Here is an 8304-nt window from a genome sequence, read left to right on the forward strand (position 1 = left end):
CGCCCACACCCGCGCAGGAGGGCTGCCGCCGGCTCCGCCCACACCCGTGCAGGAGGGCTGCCGCCGGCTCCGCCCACACCCGCGCAGGAGAGCTGCCGCCGGCTCTGCCCAATGCCTGCCCTTTGGCTCCTTCTCCATGAGTGCTGAAGGATCTGCACGGATCATAGCCCTGACCCTGCCGCACCTCTGCCGTCTGCTGGCCCTGAACCGAGGCTTCAGTCTGGGTGGGGGCCAGAGCCTCCAAGAGCTGAATTAATCCGCCGCAGATTTGGAAAAAGGTCCCTTGGGTTCTCACAGAACATGTCTACTATTTCACAGTCTTGGGGTAACAGCCTATAATTCACCTCTGTTCAGTTCAACAAACACTTCCTAAGCATCCAGTTACCAGCAGAGTTGTAAGTGGTAAGTGCTAGGCGGTAGTTCTGGCCCTGCCCTGTGGGTGGGCAGAGAAGCCCAGCCCTAACATAAATCAGAGGTCCTGCCTGCAGGCGTATTTTGTTTGACCCTCGTGATGTTTTACTAATGTTCGAACTTGAATATTTTCCATGGGAAAGGGCCTGTGAGTTCCCCACAGCTCTCCCCACACACCGCTTTTTAATGTCCTGCCCAGTTCCTGTAAGCTCCAGAGCATGTGACCTCCAAAGTGTGCAGCGATCACAATCACAATCAGCAATCACAAGAATAAACACAGCCCCGTGGGGAGCCGCAGAACTGGAGAAGCAGGAGGGGTGGGAAGGTCAAAGGCAAAGAGGCGAGAAGTAGAAATGTGTGTCCTCAGCCTGGTGTCGCCCTGGGGGTTGGGCGCTCTGGCAGGTACGGTGGAGCTAAGGAAGGAGACCACGGCTACTCCTGCTGCCCCCCTCCCCCCACCTTGCCTAGTTCAAAGACAGGAGAAAAGAGAGAGAAACAAAAGTAAGATAAATAGCCAGACAACCTTGACACCACCACCCAGTCCTAGGCGTTAAACAAAGTAATAATAATAACATCAACCCCTGGCCTGAACTACTTGTGTTATCTGTAGATTCCAGACACTGTATGAAAAAAGCATCTAAAACTTTCCGTTCTGTTAGCTGATGCATGTAGCCCCCAGTCACGTTTCCCACGCTTGCTTGATTTATCACGATCCTTTCACGTGGACTCCTTAAAGTTGTAAGCCTTTAAAAAGGCCAAATATTTCTTTCTCAGGGAGCTCGGCTCTTAAGACGCGAGTCTGCCGACGCTCTCGGCCGAATAAAAAACCTCTTCCTTCTTTAATCCGGTGTCTGAGGAGTTTTGTCTGCGGCTCGTCCTGCTACAGAGCCTCACCTCTAAACCGTCTTGCAGATTTTTCTGTAATATTGGAATAGGCCTTACTCACGGTTGTGCTTGCGCAGTTTGGCCTGTCACTGGATTTGTGAAATGGCCTTGAGGCAATGGCTTAAATAATTTTTTAAGTCTGTTTTTCTCTCATGTGAGAGTCTAGACCTGGAGGCAGCCAGAAGCGGCCGGCAGCTGCAGAAAGAGCTTTCCTGGGACACAGCCACGTGCCCTTGTCTCCATCTTGTCTGTGGCTGTGGCTGTAGGATCCACAAGGCTAAAATCCTCATAATCTGGCCCCGTGCAGAACACGTGTCCAGCACGACCCTGAGTCAGGGACTGGCCGGGAGCGTGTTGTGTGGGGACCCAGGCCTCCTCTCTTAGTCTGGAAGCAGCTGTCCTCCGTGCACAGAGCTGATGCTGCGATACCCTAACTTGTATGAACTTGACTCTCTCTTAGCTGAGAAACCTGGACAGAGGACATTCGGCTCCTTCATTTGCAAGACATTAAGGGTTCCTCACCCACCCCCTTCCTCAAGGACTCAACTCATGCAAGCTGACTCTCAGCACATCCAAGAATGCAATTAACTGATGAGGCACCGTGGCAAGCTAATCGCTCGGGCGACAGTACCGTAAAGCCCTCGCGTTTGTGTCCGGAGCCCCCACACCTATCACCTTGTGATGAATTTAAAGCCTCTGGACCTGGAACTGTTTGTTTTCCTGTATTTTTTTTTTTTTTTTTTTTTTTTGCCTGTTTGACTTCTGTAAGATTGCTTCAGCTCAATCCCCCCTCCCCTCTTTAAACCAAAGCATGAAAGAAAATCTAGCCCCTTCTTCAGGGCCCAGAGAATTTCGAGCTGTCTCTTGGTCGCCGGCTAATAAAGGACTCCTGAATTAGTCTCAAAGTGTGGCGTTTCTCTCTAAGTCGCCTGGTTACACCACCACCACCATTCCTGGAGGGGCCACCTCTGGAAGGCCGCTGGCCACCACGTCCACAGTTAAAGCAGCAGCGGAGACAGCGTGGTGCTGAGGCTGCCAGGGAGGCTGGAAGTGGCTTTGTAGGCGCAGGGGCCTGCACTGTCGTGGGAGGGGACCTGTGTCGGGAACCTTCCGTCAAGCCAGGACGAGAGCGCTCCCATCCTGAGCAAACTGCTTTTTCCTTTTTGCTTAGACTGTGATGCCACAAAGCAAATGAAGAGGCGAGAAGGTGACAGGGCTTGGAGCCGAAACCTCAGCTTGATGCCCAGATCTGTGGAGCAGCCCTGTCCCCAGGCAAGTCGCTGCTTCAGATCCCAGTGCCCGGTGGGGACTATGTGTGCCTTGCTTACCTCCCAGCCTGTGGTGTAGGTGAGACGGTGTGAGTGGAAAAGGCAACACAGATGTGAAGTTTTAGGAAAATGTTAGGCCTGACCCCTAGGGCTGTGGGCAGCTGCCCAGGCTCTTGCTCTGTGCAGCTGTGGGCTGAGCTGTTCCTCTCTGTGACTTCAGCAAGTATGGCTGGACCAGGACGGGCACGGGCAGGGCTCCCGTGAGCTGCTGTCCACACTCTCCCAGCATCGGGCTCCTTGGCGATGGCCAAGTTCTTTGTCGATCTCTGTCCTCTCCAGCCCTGAACTAGGTCCTAAACACTCTGTTGTCTGCTTATGTATTTTGCTACTGCTGCCGGCCTGCATCCTACCGTGCTTTCCACCACTTTAATCACGCTCAGTGAAGAGTTTTGTCATTTTCTCTGAATCTAAGAAATCAATGCTGTTGTAAATAGGCATCCAAAATGCATGTTCTTCTTGTCTTCCTCATGTCATCCAGACTCACCACACGTCATTTTGGAGGACGCCTTCCTTTCCGGATTCTGTCCTCTGCAGCGCTGGCCTCAGGCTCCAGGTCCCAGCTGCTGGGGCTGCTGTGGGGCCGATTCTCGCAGGACTGAACCTACTGCTGCCCAGCCCCTGGGAAGTCTGTTGTGGATAGACTACTTCTTAGTTTGTTTTGTTCCTATACATTAGAAATATAGACTCAAATTCATGGAGAATTAACCAAAAAACCCACCACGTAGCTCCTGAACAGCATATGAAAGTGGGTAGCAGCTGGAGGAGCGTGTTTGTGCTCCCCAGCGCGGGGTCCCTGCCGGAGGACGCATCCCTCCCACGTGCCATGGGCCATGCGGAATCAGCTGCTCTTCCTCCCCAATCTCAGCTATTGCAGCTGGGCTGCAGCCGCATGGAGCTCACCGGAGGTCACCTGGTGAGCCTCTGCGATTACCTGCTGCAGACACTGAGGCCTGGAGTCCCTGAGCCTTGAGCCTCCCAGGGAGCAAATGCACTCGGCACTGGTGAGGTCCACCGCTGACTCGGTGACAGCGCTCCCAGGGAAAGAGCAGCGCTGGGCATGTCACTTTTTACACAAGGGTTGTTTAGCCACGTGCTGTATCAGACACAGGGGACCCCTCCCTGCCTAGGGGCTTTAAATGCCACACACTCAGGCAGCCCTTCCTGGTGTGTCAGCCACCGCCCTCCAGTGTCTGTGGGACCCTGAGGGCCCCTAGCCTTCCGCTCCCGGGAGCACCTCAAGTGCCTCAATTTACTCACTATCTGGTGAGCCATGAGACAGCCCTCAAATCGACAGTGTCCGGCACTTAGTGATTCCAGTGACACTTTGGGAGGGGCCCATGGCCCTCACCGGCCTCCTGCCGTCTGCCCCCACTTCCCTCCCGTCTTCTCAGAAGCAAAGGCCTCCCTCCACTGGAGAGCCTTGCACCAGCAGGCCTCCGGGGCACAGGCCTCGGTGTCCTTCTATTCACAGATTAACAGACAGAGCTGGCCTCTCCCTAAAGGGACCCTGAGCCCTTCTTCTCTGGGAGCTTCCAAGTCACAACCAAAGCTCCTAAGCCGCCTCCACATCCTCAGTCTCTCCAACCTTCCTTAGTCTCTTCTCCAAGTCATTCCTGAAAACCTTGTCGTCCTTGGCACCCTCAGGACGGGGTGTAACGGGGAGGAACGCCGGGCACCACCAGGCACCGTTGGGTTTCTGTTTCTCTTGCAGTTCCGCGTATTTCTTACAGGGAATTGCCCGGGGTTAACAGCTCTTGTCAAAGTCAGCAGCAAGCTCTGGCAGCTGCTCGCGGTTGAAATGTGGTCTTTGCTTTCCGTGAACCTGTCACACAGCTTCTTCCATTCTGAGAATTTTGTGACGTGTTTTCAGAGATGTGGAAATTTTTACCCTCTTTTTTATTGTCTGGCACACGACAGGCAGTCAATTGCACGCCCAAAAACGTACTTTAATGCATCAGACTGAAGACGTTCTGAAGCCACTTAGTCATAACTGGGAATGGAGGTGGTGGTTAACGTTCCACTGTGTGTGGAGCCGGACGTGCAGGAATTCCAGCAGCCAGACAAGGGGGCGGGTGTTCGCGGAGAGGGTGCGGTCTGCACCTGCCCGTCAGCCACAGACACGCCCCAGGTCGCGGAGAGGGTGTGGTTTGCACCTGCCCGTCAGCCACAGCCACGCCCTAGGTCGCGGAGAGGGTGCGGTCTGCACCTGCCGGTCAGCCACAGCCACGCCCCCACGTGGTTTTCCTTGGTGTTGCTTATGAGGTGCATGTTGATGCCAGAAATGTCAAAGCAGCAAAGCTGTGGCTGAAAAGCAGGCAGAGGTCTGTGCCGCGTGGGAGGCTCTGCAGAGCCCGCCCATCACGTGGCGTTCCAGCCACCTACCGACCGGAGATCTGAAAGGGGCGCGTTCTCTCCTCCTCACCGTGGCCAGGGTCCTGTTCCGTGCGCGGATCAGCTGCTGGTGTCTGCGGGAACACGGGCCCCTGGGCCACTGCGGAGCAGAACTGATGCCCGTCCTGGCATCTCCCCGTTTTTGTCTCTTGCTGACTTGTTCGGTATCTTGGCTTCACACACTAGAAAGCTCACAATAGTTCAGGGGGTTTAAATACATCTGAATCCCACCTCCCCGCAAACTACACATTAGTTCAATAGAATGAGTTTCTAGTTTTCAGCCAGAAAGGCTACCTTTGCCTCTTGAATAAACTTTTACAGATAAAACTCCTCCTGTAACACTTGCTCAGAATTTAATTTTGCCACAGCAGGAAAATTCAATCCTGCCGTCTGGGCACGTCCTCCCACGTGCCTGCCGAATCGTGCGGGGCGGTGCAGCCGTGACACTGCAGCGTCCGTGCCCTCCAGGAGAGCAACCCCCAGAGGAAGAGAGGCGGGGACACGCCGGGGAGCACAGGCTGCTGAGCCAGAGCCTGAGCACAGTGGGAGCCGAGAGCATCCAGTAGGCTTGAGGTTTCTTCGGACTCAACGCCTGTAACTTACACCTGCCCACACCAGGCACAACACAAACTTCTGGTCAACCCAGGAGGAGTCAGTGCAATGCTGGCGTACATGGGAGACGCAATGAGGATGAATTAAGCCCTTTTCTCTGTGGCCGACCCCACCAGGCTCCTCCGCAGGGGACAGTGCCTTGAGCTGCAGCACAGCCCATTCCAGGGGAGGGGGCCAAAGCTCGGTATGCACAGGGCCCAACCTCAGTTAGAGCAGAAATGTGCTGGGAGAGCCCCTCCTGCTCCTACAAGACCCGTGAGGCTGCCTTGTGCTTTGTTTGTTTTGAGACAAGGTCTTGCTCAATTGCCCAGGCTGGAGTTCAGTGGCATGATCAAGGTTCACTGCAGCATCAGCCTCCTGTGCTCAAGCCATCCTCCTGCCCCAGCTTCCAGAGTAGCTGGGACTACAGATACCAGCACCATGTTTGCTAATTTTTAATATATATATATATATATATTTTTTGTAGAGACAGGGTCTTTCTATGTTGCCCAAACTGGTCTAGATCTTCTGGCCTCAAGCAATCCTCTGGCCTCAGCCTCCCAAGGCACAGCCACCTTGTTCTCTTAGGAGCCTTGAAGGCCTGGGTCTTGACGTTGGCCCTCAGAGGTGGCTGTTACCTTCCCTGCTTTACAAAGAAGGGACACAGCTGATCGGCAGTCACAGAACTGAGCAAGGTCAGCCAGTGTGGCTCTTTCAAAAAGCCCAGCCTGCCTCTCTGATGTAAATAAGCACAAAAATGACAGTGCAATTTATGCAAATACTGTTTGCAGAAGGGTTCCGTTCGAGTGCTGGGAGCACAGTGCTTTCTCTCAGGGCCACCCCGCGCCAGGGGCCCTGGGCGCGTCACCTCTCTGGGATGCTCCTTCAGCAGCAGGAGCACTGGCTGGGCCCCTCTGAAAGCTCCTGTGAGGACGTTCCTTGGGGAATCACTTGGAAGTGCTTTCGGCTCAGCCTTCGTAGCCCTGCAGACCTCAGTGAAGTGCAGGCTTAAGTGGTGAGACGCCAACCACACACCTGACATTTGGGGGCAATTTACAAACACCTTGGAAAAGCGCCCTAGGGGAAAAGTAAAACTCAGATAAAGGAGGAGGAAAATAAAAATAAAGGGCCGAAATCTGACAGGTAACCATTTTTAAAAACCTCATTCACTATCACAGCAGGCAGAGTCATTTGTATTTACTTTGCTTCCCATTTATAGGCCAAGTAGCTAGCGTTGAATTGATTGCGGTTTCATTTCAGTGGGTTCTCTATTAAGGCCTCTTGATGATGATGGTCCTTAAGGCTTAACACTACTGACGTGTGGGAAGTAGGTAATGAGGACTGAAAGACGCGTCATTTTCCACCAGTTTTGTAGCCACAATAGAGTCAAATGGTTGGTTTCTCCATTTACTGCAAAACCTTTTCTAGTTAACCAACGCCCCGTTTCAACTGTTTTGCAATAAATTATCCACAAAATGCATTTCTCTCCTGCAGAATTTCAGAGCCCCTGGTCTATGATTTGTGGGCTCCCACAGGGCTGGAAGGGGAATTCCCAAAGCTGTGAGGAAAGATTCTTGCTCAAAAGGTGCTCAGGGAGAAGGAATCTCTAAGAACACTTGGGTTTATTAATAATTATTTATAAAAACCGATTTTCCTTATTATCCTTCTCAGGATTTTGGATCTGTCTGTGTCAGTACCATGCTCACTCTCAACAAGAAGCTGGACTCATTTTTTTCTGTGGTGTCTTAAAAAGTTCTTTTATTTTGTCAGCCTAATGCCAAATAATTAGATGACTGAAGTTTTCACTTTTTAGATGTGTGTGTGTTTTTTTTTAATGTGTCATGTTTTCTTAACTTTTTTTTTGTAATCAGCTTTCTCAGGTTGAAATGTTTTTCTGTAAATACTAAGTCAAGATTTCGGTTCCAAACCATGTAGGCAAAGCCTAAATTATATCCTTAACAGCATCCAACTCAGATGCTCTCCCTAGTCAAGACCAATGATTGCATTTCATGACATGGTATGGGTGATTCTCATCAGTTCACATTTTTTTTTTTTTTAGTTTCAGTTAAAAAACAAAACCAAACAAATTGCTTACCCCCCACATAAGGTGCTTGCATAGTTGATGGCCCTTGAGATAATGGCCAGTCAGCGTTGTCATTGCAAACCAAGGAGGTCTTCCAGGAAAGGATCCCCTGTGACAGGGAGATATGGGCTGGAGTTCATGCAGATGAGAATGAGGCCAAGACAGGCTGAGCACCGGCTTAAACCAGGCCCTGGCAGTGAGCCCAGCCAAACCAGGCCTTTCAGGTCCTTACATGGCAGAATGCGGTGATGGCTAATTTTGTGTCAGCTTGCCTGGGCTAAGAGGTGCCCAGATAGCTGGCAAACGTGACTCCAGGGTGTGTCTGAGAGCATACGGATGAGATGGACATCTGAATTGGACTGAGTAGCGTCTCACACTCCGGAACGGGAACGGGTACCATCCAACCCACTGAGGGCTGGAATAGGACATGGAGGTGGAGAAAGGGAGACTGCTCCCTTCTCTTGAGCTGGGACATCATTTTCTCTTGCCCTTGAACATCTGAGTTCCAGGTTCTTGGGCCTTTGGGTTTGGACTGGAACGACACCACTGGCTCTCCAGGGTCTCCAGCCTGCCGACGGCAGATCACGGACTTCTCCATCACTGTGTGAGCCAATA

The sequence above is a fragment of the Piliocolobus tephrosceles genome, chromosome 8 (genome assembly GCF_002776525.5).
Source record: "Piliocolobus tephrosceles isolate RC106 chromosome 8, ASM277652v3, whole genome shotgun sequence".
Taxonomy (NCBI): Eukaryota; Metazoa; Chordata; class Mammalia; order Primates; family Cercopithecidae; genus Piliocolobus; species Piliocolobus tephrosceles.